This window comes from Pipra filicauda, unplaced genomic scaffold (genome assembly GCF_003945595.2).
Source record: "Pipra filicauda isolate LSUMZ 115617 unplaced genomic scaffold, ASM394559v2 scaffold47_size6085603_pilon, whole genome shotgun sequence".
Classification (NCBI taxonomy): domain Eukaryota; kingdom Metazoa; phylum Chordata; class Aves; order Passeriformes; family Pipridae; genus Pipra; species Pipra filicauda.
In genome coordinates, this window is record NW_024104620.1 from 3,633,971 (window position 1) to 3,649,856 (window position 15,886).

At 39.4% G+C, this 15,886-nt stretch overlaps 1 protein-coding gene across 2 annotated transcripts in view; it reads right to left on the reverse strand.

The window, feature by feature from the left end:
- The window catches only part of GTDC1 (glycosyltransferase like domain containing 1), a 180,178-nt gene that overhangs the window by 156,193 nt on the left and 8,099 nt on the right, over positions 1-15,886 (reverse strand). Inside the window, exon 2 of one of the 2 annotated variants that reach the window (XM_027731207.2) lies at positions 14,241-14,342. The gene's annotated coding sequence lies outside the window, so the exon portion shown is untranslated. Of the gene's footprint in view, positions 1-14,150; positions 14,171-14,240; positions 14,343-15,886 lie in introns of those variants that run through there. The other variant, XM_027731209.2, reaches the window with a different exon arrangement.

Sequence of the window (15,886 nt, forward strand, 5' to 3'; positions counted from 1 at the left end):
CTCACAAATCCTTCTATCACAAAACCATAGTGACTAACATTAATTATTTAATTTTTTTTTTTAGCTTTTAAGCCTTCACTGATGGAAGTCCAAGTTAACCTTTAGTTTACTTTGTCCTGGGCTAAATCCACTGTGACATCCTTTTTGCCCTTTTAAATACAGCAACTTTTTGGAAGTCTTCCAGTACTTTGAAATAAACACATTTACAAGATATGCAACAATTAACATGAGTGGTTCTAGAGGCTCCTGAGACAGTTCTGAAGTCCCTATGATGTGATGTCCAGATATGTTTATATAATTTTTTTTTATTTAATAGTTAATTTCAGAAATCACTCCTTTACCATCTTTAGCAAAGTGGGTGTGAACTTTCTACTCCAAACAAAAAATGATATGGGAAAGGAGAAAACATTAAAGTATGAAAAAGAGAAAAATTACATTAAAAAGGCAAAAAAATACATTTAAACAGTAAAAGTTTATGCTTAAGGATGTCAAAAGAGTGAGCTGACTTGGAGACACACTAAAAATGACCATTTCACCCTGTAGCTGGTTGTGCTGGAGCCAAAGGAACGACTGCATTAGACATAAAGATCAGAAGATTGTGATGTTTATACACCTAAAAGTTGGTATCTGCCCACTTCTCAATCACAAGTCAGACAACATGTTTCCACTTATTTCTCAAAATGACAAGGTTTAATACTTTTTTGCTTCAGTCTTCACAGAAGAACTTGAGATTCTCAACAGCAATTAAATTGTCAGAGAGTTTCCAGTCAAAGCTTCCAAAGAGATAAGGTAGGAAGAGGATGAGAGGGTATTTCTCAAAAGAAATTCAAACTGGCAAAGTCTGAGGTCCTTACTGAATACCAAAAGAACTGGTTGAAATAGCTCTTCAGTCACCTGCAATTACCTTCAAAAGCTTGTGAAAGTCAGAAAAGCTCCCAAAGATACGAAATGCCAGCCAAAAAACTTACCCAAAAGAGAAGAAAATGAGAATTACAGACAACTAAACCTTACTTCCATATCCACAGGATACCAAACAAAGAGATTAAGCCACCTATATGTGCACACCTAGAGGATTGGCCAAGCAAGATTTGTCAGGGGAAAAAACAAAAGTCACATCAAACTAATCTTAATTTTCCTTTTCGACCAGAAACGCATCTTGACTTCAGTCAGGTTTTCTCACAGTACATTTTAGAAAATAAAATAAGAGACAATACAGTCTAGGTTATATCACTAAGAATCAGTAACATACAGGGTGTAAAGCTGCATGGTGGAAGTAAGTCCAGTGGTTTTCCATGAGAATGGCAGAACATGGGAAACAGGCAGGAATGTGTCCTCACTCCAGTGCAATTCAGTATTTTCACTTAAAATACATCAGCAAGTAACACTGAGCTCTGGGAGGCATTGCAAGTGAATACTGGAATTTTAATGTATCTTCAACTGGATTGAGAGCTTGAACCCTAAGAAAGAAGTAGTTTAGCAAGTAAATTACAAATTGCATTTTTTTTACTGTATTTTTTTAATGCATAATTAAGTCAGGAATGATCCAAATACATTTCATTCTTCCTGAAAACCAGAGATGAAAAATTCTCAGGATTCCTTACAGATCAACTTATATATTTATTATATTATTACAGTTATAGTATGGATCTACACTGAAACAACGGGAATGGAATGGAGAAAAATGGATCAAAAGATGCTTCTACACCAGTGAAGCAGCACAGAGGTCCCAGCTCTGCAGAGGCACAGATCCTCACAGATCTCCTGCTGATCTTGGCCTGTTCTGTCCCCCAGACTGTTCTTAAAGTGCTGAACCTCCATGTGGAAGAACAGAATTCAGAAGTAATTCTGAGCAGAATCCATGTAACAGCCCTAATTCTCCACGCAGCCTGTTGTGCAAAAAGACACTGCTCAGCACAGAGTCTCTAAACACAAGGATTTCAAAAAATTACCAGGGAAGTAGTCAAATAGCACTTTTTTCTAATAGCTACACATACTGTGGCTCTTCCATCAGCCAGCTGGTAGGAACATTAAACCCCCAAACTTTTTTTGTTTTTACAACACGTAAAAAGTTTTATTTTTAATATATATCATGATTTGAAGAAGTACAACTAAACAGAGAACTACTGTAATTTTCTAATTATATTTTTCACAAGTTTTTAATGTCATAATTTAAATTATGAACTCTTTATTTCAAGATGATTAATTAGAATATGTTCCATTTGGGGAACAAGAGTTCAATATCCTACTATCAATTAAACAAAATGCACTCCTTTAGCTTAAGATTAAAAACCAAAATGCAGCCAAAAAGTTTCTTCCTCATATCTGTCAGATCACAAAAGCATCCAATACAGCAGGATAAGGTTGCCAGAAAACCCCAAGACTTTCAAAAATGTATTATTTAGTATAGTGGCTTAGCAATGAAGCTGTACCAGAAATGACACCCAGGCTTAGGACAGTAAGCCTTTTTGCCAATGAATTTCTTGTAAAGTCAACAATTATAATTTATTCTGATCCTTTGTGTCATCATATTAGTAGTTATTTTTCAGCAATCCCAGAGCAGCAACAAATAATGCCATAGAAGAGGACTGATATAATTACAGGCTGAAAAAGATAGGCCAGCACCCTTACACTCAAAACTACCCTCTGTGGCTCCTTCATACCCCATATGTTGCTAATAAAACTGTTTGAATCATACCTATGAGACAGTTTTACTGATATTGTATCAGGTCCCTGGGTTCTTTGTATGAGATACGATGTCACCAGCACTATAACTATGCAAATTTTGTGATACAGGATCCCACCGGACACGGTATTACATACGTAATTCGCAGTATGAAACTGTGCATTAACAATAATTCTAGCGTTATATAAATGAAACCACTATGTTTATTGAAAAGCTTGCCACACTACAACGAAATCAAATTTAAAAAGCAATAAAGAGCGACTGATGTGCTCATAGCAAAGATGGCAACATTGCTGTTTTTCCCCAAACAATGTAAATTTTGCTTTGTGTTCACGTGCAGTACTTTATAGAAACTTTTCGCACTGGCACTAGACAAATGTAACCCCCACCAACAACATTAATTAATGACTTAAAATAGGAACCTACAGAGTCCCAGTTCTAGAAACAATCATGTGATGTTCAGCAAGAACCACTGTATTCACATACAGTGAATTCTCAGCTTCTACTACTAACCATAGTATTATAAAGGCTAGGAAATGCAGCATTAAGAGCCCAACAGCTTGGGCATATCAACACACAACTGTGTGCTGAAGCACCTCAGAAACATCATCTTCTGGTCAGAAAACACCAGCGCTCCAATTCTGCATCCAACCTCAGACCTCTGCGTGACCTCAAGCAAACGAGGCTTCATCCCAGCTGGTAATCACGTGCATCAAGGTCCCTCATCTCTTCCTGCATAACAAGGGGGTCAGTGCTTTATAAACATCACAAATACCTGCAAAAAGGCACATCAGAGATCTTAAAAATAAGCATTGCAAGGAGAGACAGGAAGGTGCAATCCAAAACCTGACAGCGCAGGCAGCTCAATACACATTCCCCTCTTCCATGTTTCCAGTGATTTCTTCCCTCCACTACTGGTTTGCTGCAGGTGGGGAATGCTGGAGCTTGGGAGTATTTTTAAAAGAAATCAGAAAAAAGGTACCAGGCTGGCATTGTAAAGTAAGTCTGGTAAAGAGCCAGACTAAGGAGATAAAAGGACACGATTCTGCCAAGGTGCCGTGAGAATTAATAAACCAGATAATTTTATAAAGTAAATTGTACAGTAAATTTGTGTAGTAAATTGTCTAATACATATGGGAAAAACCACAGCTCAGTATTCCCTGGTAATATTTTTAATGCCTTCCACTACAGCTAGAAAACATAAATGACACACAGCACAAGCAGCTAAGGAGTCTCACACTGAGAAGCACCGGCTTTAAGTAACTGATGCAAGAAAAACAGAGTTGTAACCAAGCACTCTAAGGAAGATAAAGAACTGACTGATTCCTGTAACTTGTGTGCTTCCACTACAGGGGTAGCTTAAGCAGTAACTTCTCCTACAGTTTTCCTTGACACCACTCTCTGTGTAATACAAAAGCCATAACAGTTTTACTCTGTTTAAAAATCAATAAATTGCAGCTTAGGTGACATCTGACAAGGCAGAAAGCTCATGCTCCACTCCATGAACATTCTGCCCTCTGGTATTGCTGCTATGTTTTATCATCATACAGTCTGGAGAGAATTATATACCTATTTTCAAAGTTTGTAAAAAAATCCCCCTCCTCCCCAAATATGGCCCAAAGCTGTTATGAAGCAACTTATTTTTAGAAAAAGCACTTATGCAGATACTTAATTTTAATTAATAGTCTCAGTGACTTCAACATTTGCACAGTGAGACAACTCCACGCTTCAATTAAAGCCTGCACAGAAATGCTGTGCTGATTCATGGCCAAAAGCATGACAGGAACATCATTATATAAAATGCTCTTAAAATTTAAAGAAAAAAAAAAAACAGCAACCTTGCCCTCAAACAGAGCATTAGAAACACTCTAAAACTCACAGCTTGAGCAGAACTTACAGGTTGCTGAATATCAGAGTGCTAGGGGGAAGATACAGTCAATGAAATAGTTTCAGGTTGGGCAAAAGAATTTTGGGGAAATATCTTAACTAAGTGAAAGCAATAAAAGCCCCAGGTCTCCATCCCTGGCATCTACCATCTGCCAAGGCTGGATTTTCAGGAGTGGAGAATTCTTAACCAGAAAAGTGGAGGCAGCTGCACCTTTACTTCTGATGTCTTTTTCCATTGTTCACATCGCAGATAAATGGATTTCTTTCAATAAACAATTAATTACACCCAGGTCAGTTCCCCCAGAGATTACTGGGGACATTTTCAGCAGACAGTCACTTCCAGGGAACAGTCACTCTGAGTTGTAATTCTGTCTATCATAATATACCTATAATAAATCTAATTTTGAAATTATCTGACACACAAGAAACATTAGTTAAGTTTTCCTCACTATCTGTGTAATATCATAAACTGTAAGCTTTAAATTTTAGGTAGAAACTTGAAAGGTAATTGGTAACAAATTTTTGTTAAAATACTCTGGTCTTATTTATAAGCAAAACTGTGGTTCTCTACTACCAACTCAGAATTTCAGAAGTTTAAGCATAAGAAAACCTTCATTCCAGGACAGGCAAGCAATACTTAAAAAGTAATCCCACAATGCTTTTATTAGGGCATCAAGAGGCACAAGGCATCAGGTACCAATAGCCTTATGAAGGCTGATGGCAAAACTGAGATAAAGGTAAAAATTTTTTAGTAGCCACTAAGAGTTAAACTGTTTAAAGAAATGCCAAGTATGAGAAGTGGCTTCCCAAACAACCTGCTTCTTTTCTCCTTCATTCCAACTAACCACCTGGTGCTGTGCCATGAATCTGGCTGCTAGACAATGGGGCAGGCAGAAGTCACAGGAGTTTGCTGCTAGCTGGGGTGTCCACCTCCTTGGGATGCTCCTTTGGGTGTGAGCATCCACCATCCAGCCCCAGAATCACCCCCTGCCCACAACAGATGCTTCAGGAAACCACTGAGCTAAAGACACTTCAACTTGCAGAACCTCCATGAAACAAGGCTTCTCATCGCAAAGCTGTGCTACACCACCAACAGTGAAGAGAGACCAAGTTGCCTCTTCTCTGCCTCTGTCACCAGAACAGCCCAGCCCAGCCCAGCCCAGGAGACAGACAACCCAAGCAATAAAACAGATACACAAGCACAGGTAGAAAATTAACACCTCAGCAGTTTCTTCCCAGGATATCCACTTCACTCCTGCTGAGTGCCAGCCCTGCCAGCCTGCCCTGACTCACAAGGGAGCAGAGATAAAACCAAGCCCAGTCAGACCTGCCTTGGCCCTGCACAGCATCTGCTTGTGCGTTTCTCCCACCCTTTCACACCTAATTTACAGAGTGCATTATCCACCCTGATCTCACCTGACCAGTGACTGGAATTAGAATCAGTTCATTGATTAGCACTTAAGTGAGATGCAGAAAGAAAACAGAACAGCTGCAAGACTTTCTGAAAATGCATTATTTTTTATTCCAACTCCATTAAGCAGTCCAGTACTTCTGAAGGATTAATGAAAAAACCATCAAGAAATAATCCAGAAGAGGAATGCTGATTCTCAGGGAACATGCCAACACATGATGAAGAGCAGACACCTCTCTAGCAGTGAAGAGTAAAGCCAGGATGTTCAAAGAACTTCAGGGACATGTGACCTTGCCCACTTGATCCAGTTACTGAGTTTATTTGATTTTTATGAAACAGCATTTTGATAATTCCTCCTTGAATATCAGATTCACTCTACTACTCACCAATTTACAACACAGTCATTATTCTCACAAAACTCACAACACACTTTTTCCACGCCCAGTTTTAGTAAAGACCAGAAAAGTCTGCCTAAACATCCAGAACAGAAAACATTACCTTAAAATTAATACCAAAAAGCAATCAATGAGTGTATGTATAATAAGGATTGTTTCCACAAACTTTGCGAAGCACAATGTTTCATTTACAGCTGTTATTTTATAAGCAGGAACTGAAGGCAAGCCCAGGAAGAGCAGAAGTAAATAAGTTTCTGAAAAAACAACTTACAGAGATGCTTTTTAACAGGACCAGACAAAACATTCCTTAAAGTTGCATTTACAAGCCAAAGCTGACCTGAGGCACCACACTGAGTATGTAAGAGAGAACCTACATGGATACTGACCTTAATAAAACTAGAGGGGTAAATTTTGCACAGGGAAGACATGCTCTTGAACAAATGTTTTCCAATGTATTAGGCACACAGAAGCTTTTTTCTGCATCAAGAACCACACGTCACGTTCCCTAAACTGCTTCTTTTCTTGACCAAACATGCTGTGGACAACCTACAGAGGATGTCCCTCGGTGTTCCTCTTTGAGGTTCCAATCTGCAGTTTCCACTAACAATGAAAATAAGTGGATTTTTTCCCCCCCTCAAAAATCGGTCAAATTTAAGATGGCCTTTTCTCAGCTCATGTGCAAAAAAATACCCTAAGTGATTAGAGACTGTCAACACCAAGAGAAGTTCTGATGGAGATTTTTATTGACTTTAAATCAAGCACAGACCCAAAACCACAGTAATGCAAAAGTAGGGAGAGCTGAGGATGACAAGCAGCATGAATTGCTGTGTAAGATGCATGAGGATCCGAGAACACAACTAGTGACTGGTCTTGGTCTAATTTAAAAACACAAATTCCACACTAATTCCACACTTACCAGGCCTTCCTAGATCTACTTTATGTGTAAACCCCAATAAAACTACATGAGAGATATTGAACTGTGTATCCCAACATCAGTCTCAGGTGAGGAACTTTACTCAAGACCCTAGCACACCTCACAACAGAGGTCATTAAGGTTAATATCCCAGGCAGAGCTGCTCTCCAGCCAGACATCAGCCTAACACAGGACTGTACACTTGTATCACACCAGAGTGCATACGTTCTCTACACATACTCTTCCATCATCTTTTCACCCACTCAGGAGATACAACAGGTAAAGGGAGGAGAGCTGGCCCACAAAAATTCACGATGTTTCCAACCTTTTCCCAATCCTTCACATGTTCTGCAGCTGCTCTACTAAATCCTTGGCCAGACCTCAGGTTGTTCTGCTTCTCTAGATCCACTCCTATGGAGCCAGGCTGGGAGAGCTGGCTGGGAGTTCAGCCAGGAGAAGAGAAGGCTCCAGGGAGATCTCAGAGCGCCTTCCAGTGCCTAAAGGGGCTCCAAGAGAGCTGGAGAGCAACCGCGGACAAAGGCCTGGAATGACATGACAAGGGGGAATGGCTTCCCACTGCCAGAGGGCAGGGTTCGATTAGCTATCAGGAAGACATTCCTGACTGCTGGGCTGTGAGGTCCTGGCACAGGTTGCCCAGAGAAGCTGTGGCTGCCCCATCCCTGGAAGTGTCCAAGGCCACGTTGGAACAGGGCTTGAAGCAACCTGGGCTGGTGGAAGGTGTCCCTGCCCATGACAAAGGACTGGAACAAGATGAGTTTTACAGGCCCTTCCAATCCAAACTATTCTGTGACCTCTCAGTTCTGAAGAGTGACCCCCCGCCATGTCACCAAAAATATCTCTTCAATGGATCATAAAATTAATTTAAACACTTAAAGACAACATCTCAATCTCTTATTTGGATACTATAGAACATTCTTGAAGCTTTCTTTGCAGAAGTTTTGTTAGCAGAAGCAATAAGCCCTAACAGCACTGAACCTTTAAAACAACTCTCAACAGCCTGAAGTCCCAGACCCACATCCCAAGACCCAAACCGTAAATCACCTTCCTGATCAAAATGAACCAAATGTTTAATAAGACTGGACACATTTAATTCTTTGTACTCCATAGATTAAAGAACAATTAAGAGGCTGGAAGCAGAAAACTGGCTTAAGCTGAAGTTACTCAGTTGTGTGGACAGAATTCTTTTGTATGCAGGACAGCATTTACATATCTAACATAAAATATTTTAAATAGCTTTATATTGACTTAAAAATAGCATTTTAAATAGATTCTTATTACAGTTAAAAGTTTGCTTTACATCTGAGTAACTAGATCACCAGATGTAAAAAACCCCACATGCCCCATGCAGAACATGCAAGCTCTTGCCCATTCCTCTCTCTGCCTCAAACTCTGACTTGTAGAGCTTTAGACCATCATAATCAATTAAATAAAATTCAGAAGATAATGTTCTAATACTGTCTTTAAAGTTAAATACAATACTGGCCAACGCTTACCAGGTTACACACGCTAAGCAGTTCAAGTAATAATCACAATGAATGTGTAATTTACGGCCATTCACCTTGATTTATATGAACTATCATATATAAGTCTCACGCATTCATTTTAAGTCATTGGGAAGGATCCCATTTTTCCTGATCTGAATCAATGTTCAGCCTGAACTTAGGCACTTCATATTTTTTTGCATTAAACAGAATCGTTCTTCGCACATAGGGGAGGATGCCTGGGGCTGCACAGTCCTTTGTAATCTCAGCAACTGGCCCTATCATTCCCTGTGATAGTTATGCTGCAAAAAATAAGATCAACCAAATTTCCAACTGCCCTTCCAACTGCGGGAGAAACAGATCAGCCCATTCTTTACTTCTGACGAAAAGGCCCTGCAAAGGTCAGCCTTTCACATAAAATACAGATCATTAACACTGAAACACAACTACTTCGATGCTCACTTTTTGTTTGTATAACTGGAATTCCATTGTACCTATTTCAGGATGTTCTATACTTTATATATATATACAGATATATAGAGATATATATATACATATATGTGCATATGTATACACACACTCCCCAGTAGCTTGTTTCCAAAACTGATATATAATGAAAGGTTTGCTTATTGAATCAGAAAGAAGTCACCCAAAGTTAAGTCATTTCTCTCAAAGTATTGTGCTGATGAGACAAACTATAATTTATCAAATAAGCTTCACAGTAGCCTGCCCTGACTGCAAAAAGCACTAAACTACACAATATGGATTGGAAAAAGCAGGTGCAAAGTGTGCCAATTGCCTAACTGGGAAGTGTTACTTATTTTTACCACAAGCCACAGTTACTCTGTCCCATGGAGAGACAGCCTTCTCCTCAAGGCTGTTAAGTCTCTTCTAGAACATAAAATCTAGACCCAAAACTTGTACTGCAGCATCTAAGCTTATGCAGCTTCTAAAACAGTGTTTAGACCTGGGTCTACGCTGACCTAGGCAACAGCCTACCACATCACTTCAAACATACCTCACATACAGAAAAGGACTGATGTTCCATCAGTCCTCATTACAAACAGCAACACTGACAGATTTAAAAAAACCCCCACAATATTTATGGGAAGGAGAAGAGGGGTGGGTTACAATCATCCTGAGTCAGACAAGTCACACTACACCACCTGATGTTACACTGCCAGGCACTGTAAAAGCAAGCCTGGCCCGGGCTTGGAAATTCCATAGTCTACAGAAAACCCATGAAAATAAAATAATACCAAAATAATAAAATTTAAAAAGAGCCCTCATGGGTTTAGCATAGAGCTTCCAAAAGTTATCAAAGTATAGCATTCTTATTTCAATTCCTGAGTGATCCAAAGATAATCAGTTTTTTTCCCCTCAATCAAAATCCATGCAAGTAACTCTCACCTAGCACAAGTTACATGCCAACACAAGTGACAGAAGGACTGTGTGTACAGGACATCTGATTTCCCCTAAGCATGTCTAGATGCCAATTAGCCTAAAATCATTTAGCTCCTGAGTCTCCAAAAAGAGACAGTTATGTTAAATTATGAGAACCCTAGAAGCCAAACATCCACCTTGAAAAATGCTTTAGCCTTATTGGTTTGCAGACACCAACTGCAGAAACAGCACCCAAACAATTTTAATTTGTGACCTTTTAACATAAATGGTAATTTCTTTGACTAGTTCTTTTATAGCCCATCCCATGTTCCTCCAAATACGAGCTGCCCAAAAATACTCTGCGTGAAAAACTAAATGTTCCCAGTGACAACTCTGATCACGTCATTCTTTGCACATGAACACTGAAAGATGCAACAACAGCAAAAACCACTAGTTATTCTTATAACTTCAGACTAAATCCTAAATATAGTAAGTTTTCAAATTCTCTTTCCTAAAATTCAAATAATATGTTCATTGCTTTAACCAAAAGCTAGCAAAGTACAACTTGTATTGTGCTGCAGGCCATAAAGGGAACGTTCTTTATTTGAATCATGGTTGGATGAAGATGAAAAGTAGTTTTTGAAAATTTACAACAGTTCTGACACTACTGTGTGTTCCTCGTTACAAGTTATCCCCCTCTATTTATCAGACTGAGTCCAGACCTTTCACTACCTTCAAAAAGATAGTTTTTATCAATTCTTCATGTCTTTATATCCAACCATAGGAAAACTGCATAGAATATGGGGAAAATCCCTGGTTGAGAAAAAAAAAGGGGTAAGAGAAGGACCACAGCAGCTGCTTCAGTCAGGCAGGAGAGGCTGTGGTTGAAAAGTAACATTTAGTAATTACTAGTAATGCACTCAGGTGACCTTTTGTTAGCACCCACCCATCCTAAGTAACCATTTGGCCGTGTAAAAAATGTTCCCAAGTAAAGAGAACTTGTTTGGAACTATCAGAAGCTCTTTCTCCTCTTCTCCACCTCGGACGGACATATCACCAGCACTGCTTCCAGTACTTCACAGCAGAGAGCTGTATTTTGCTTGTGAATTCCCTGGAATTCTTCATTTCTCTATCCCAAACAAAGCTTTCCCCAAAATTAAACTGTTCTTAGATTAATTTTTGGAGAGTAGCTGGGAGGTTTCATTTCATATTAAACAGGCTGTGCTTTCCTGTGGCAGCCTTTGTTAGCTCTGTACATTCAGACACTAGGTTTACAGGTGGAAAAGCAAAGTCTCAATTACGGAGAGATTTCAATACTAAAAAATACCTTAAATTTGACTTTCTGAAAAATATATTACCAGCCTTCAAGTCAGTCTTTACATGCAGCATTACAGAACAAAAGATCATGTGCTGAGATGCAAATACAGGTTTGAAACGAGACCACAGCTACATTATTTTATTGCAGGGCAAACACCTGACATCAGTCCCTGACATCAGACCGTGTAGGTGCCTTGGGGAGCCACCACAACTACACCCACAAGCAGGGAATGTTCAAAACAGAAAGGGCAAGGAGAGCCTGCAACTGATTCCAGAGCTTCCCAGATGATCCAGGATGCGAATGCAGAGGTGGTGAAAATGTAGTCTGTTACCACATGAAACAAAGCCTTGCAGGAGCAGACAGAGCCCTGACCTTCCCGCAAGCTGCCGGAGTCCCAACTTACAGGACACAAGTGACTGCTGCTGTTTTCAAAGACTTTTAAAGGCTTTGCTAGCAAAGGCCTTTGCTAAAACATTCTTTCTCTCCTTCTTTCTTCACATGCTGTTTGCTGTGGGATAACAGATAAAGCTTTCAACTCAGGCAGCTCCTCAAAGGACTCCGGGGAACACCTGGAGATCTCTCAAGATGCTGGACACTAACAGGGTATGAAACAGCTACGCTGCAGTAAAGATCACCTGAAACAAGGTGTCCAAGCTCGGATGTGCAATTAAGTGTCTCAGAACTACAAACACCACCTAGAAATCCAGAGCCATTTAGTTTGGAATCACACAGGAATTACTAGCGAGGTCACTTAGGAGGTGTCATCCTTACAGAACAGCATCCAGCTCAATGACAGAGAGCACGGACCTCACTGGCAAATCTCAGGGCTCCCTAAATACTCACCTGTGCATTAAACACCACATACAGTTTAAAACACCAGCAATAAAACCTTCTATAACAGCATCCCACCAACTCTTCCAATTTGTTTTTAGCATAAATGTACAAAGACTTTACATGCTTATATGAAAACTCAGCAAATTAAAGCTGACATGAGCTGCAACACAGCATTTTTTAACTAAGAGGAAGAATCAAACCAGTATTTCTCTACTTTGTTTTCCCACTGTTTAAAATGGTTTCTGTACACCTCTGCTGTGAAATAAGCTGAGTAGCAGTTACCTCACCACAACATTTTTAAAACACTTATCACTACACATTGTTGATAAAGAAGCTTTCATCCTATAACCACTAAAACTTTTCTTCTCAAAGCAGGATAGCAGCTGAAGTTCAGTCACATAACAGAAGTCTTCAGAGAGGTTTACCAAAAAGAAAGATATTTTATTTCTCAAAGCAAAATAACACATTGCACTTGGAAGATGTTTGCTCTCCATACTGACTAACACCTGTTACATACCTGAAGGGGTTTCTTGAGCAAGCCAAGTCTCCCCAGCAATTCCAGGCTGTAATTACACTGATCAAATCATCCCCACATGCATTAAAAAAATGGAAAGCAAGGAGGAGTGTCTTTATGGATCAACAGCTTCTTCTGATTTTATACAGCACATTAAAAGAATAAACATGGAAAATTCTGGCCATACATTAAGGCAATTCTTACACCCAAACAACTTGATAATATAGCATTGAGTACCAACACAGGTTTTTTTTTCATAAATTATGATCTAAACAGAATACTAGTCAATTCACCAAAAGATATCAAAGATATCCCTTTATTACAAATGATCCAAGTATCCCCCTTGAGGCTATGGCTATCAGAAAGCATTTAGTTGGCTCCCAAGCCAATATTTTTCGGATCTGTTTTATTATGAAACTGTAACACATTTTCAATAACTTTTAGCTTTGCTATACAGAGCAACAAATAATTTCCCAGAACTCCTTTGGAAAAATCTGACATGCGAAATGATTCTCTAGTCAACTTGTGTATTATTAAGCTGAAAAAAAACCCCATATACTGGATCATTTGATCACTGGAGAAAATGGAAAAGTATTGGGAGCTTCAGGACAGATGGACGAACTTCAGGTCATATAAAACACTACCAAGGCTGTATTTGAAGAAAAATGTGAAAGTTTGTGAAAGCGCCCCGGGTGAAAATACTTTGTGTTGCTAAGAAACATCATCCCTGATGATGGATGAATTAAATTGTCTCAGTTAGCAGAGCCAACTCCAGGCATCCCTCGTTTATTAGTAGAATGTTTTCTTGTACTGGTAATTTATTTCAACAGCTACATACAAATAAAAAGCCCTACCTTGAAATGAAACTGAGAATTTCAAACTTGCATAATTAATGCTAGGAGACAGAATAGAGTTTACATCTTGAACAGAATTTAATAACTAACATTTAAAAATGTAAACTTTGAAAATCAGTATTAATACATCCAGACTATTAAGAACTTATTTCAGGATAAAATGAAACGTATATTTCTGCAGTGAAATATATTGTTCAACTTCCAACACAACATATAATAATCCAGTGAAGAATAAAACTCTTCAAATATTTCTAAGCACTGAACAACATCAATATTCAGGTAACCACATTTTTAACATCACTGAGAGAAAAGCATTTTAATTTGTCATGCATTGTTATGATGACACCAACATAAAAATTACACATGAAGGAAATAATGCAAACCACCTCACTTGCTTTTCTCACATGGATGTTGTCTTCATGTTTCACCCAGTTGTTTTATTCATATCTTACTTACTGCTTCTCCTGCAGAACACATTTGTGAAGTTAGAGCAGTGTTATCTTTCCATTTCTCAAGTGTTTGCTGATGAACTCTCATAGATCATACCTGCTTTGCCAGCCATGCACTGCCTTAAGTGAAGTCCCTTCAAAAAGGTATAGCTAGAGCAGAGGACGGCCACCAGCTGCACATTGGGCCAGAGGAGCTCACCTGAAAAGGGGAAGAACAGAGAGCACATCTCACCTGGCACAGCCTTCAGAAGAAACAACAGCAAAAGCAAAGCACAGCTAGCAGGGAGCCCCAGCGTGAGCAGGACAGTCCTGAGATCAGGAAGCAGACACCCAACTGCTGCTCGGAGATGAGGGAAAAGAGCAGGGCTTTCTTAATAACCCAGAAAGGAACAGGCAGAATTTTATGCCACCCAGAAACCAACAGGGTTGTTGCGCTGAGAATAAACCAAGGGCAGAGACCCATTTTGCAAGAACACAGTTGGAAAAGGGGAGAATCATTAAAGAAAATAAATTTTCACTTGTCTGATGCCAAGGCTTTGGGGCTTTACTTCCTATTTACTAGAGTGTGTTCTAATGGAGATTTCACATTGGAAGTTCCAAGTTTTAGGCCCAGAGAGTCCAATTTAAGGAAAAAAGTGGAAAACCCTCTATAAACTGTTCTTCAGATCCCACCACAGCTTCCAAGCCAGAAATTACCACACACAGTAATACACAGGGGCAACCACAGAGGCTCTTCTTCCGAAATAACACCACCACGGAGCAGAGTTACCACTGGAGAGCCCAAGGAGAAGTATTAAACAATGATACCCATTTGGCTGCACTAGAGGAGGTGCATTTCTTATGGGCCTAATAAGGAAGAGCTTTACAATCTGAGCAGAAGCCTTTCAAAACCTCAGAGGACATGTCTTATCTGCACCACTTCTGCTTCTGGAATCCCACAAATCCTGAAGACAGAAGGCAGATCAGACTGCAGCTTTCCTAGGCACAGATGTTGCAATCACATCTGCCTTAACTGTAAGCCACAGTCCTTGCTACTTTCCAACTCTTTTGCAGCATCTCTTAGTTGCTTTGGTTTGGGAAATGCCAGTGCAGAGGATAAAATCAAGTGTTTCTGATCACATCAGGTATAGAAAAACATCAACATAGAAATGCCTGCAGATTATGTTACAAGCAAAGAGCATGAAAGACAAGGGTTTGAAGTAGAGAGACCATTTTCTTGCCCTCCTCCCTTGTCTACATGATTCACAAAATAACACTTCAAATATTGAGATCTGATTGATCAAAGATTTTTTTTAAAGTGTCGATCTGCAGCCATGAAGAATAACCATTTGTGTATGGATCAGACACAGAAGTATAATTAAAGGTGAGTTTTACACATCACTCCAACAAACTGAACCACCACCGACCCATGGGTGCTGATCCATGTAAATGTTCTCCAAGCTTTTTTTCTTTTAACTCATTAAAAAATCCCCTCCCTTAACACCTATACCTACAAGATGTTGGATTTAATTTGTCCAATTTTGTGCGAGATAGACACAGACAGAAAGAACCAAGACCAGCAATGGTCCCAAAGACTATGAAGGGATCAGAGCACAATCCACCCATTCTGCTCCAAAGGTCAGGTCTGCAACAAGGTCCAGGTTGCAGGACTCTGAAAACAATAAGCTTCTTCTTCTTGACATTTTTATTGTAGGATTATTTAATGTTTTATTTATCACTTGGATGATATACAAAATAGTTGTG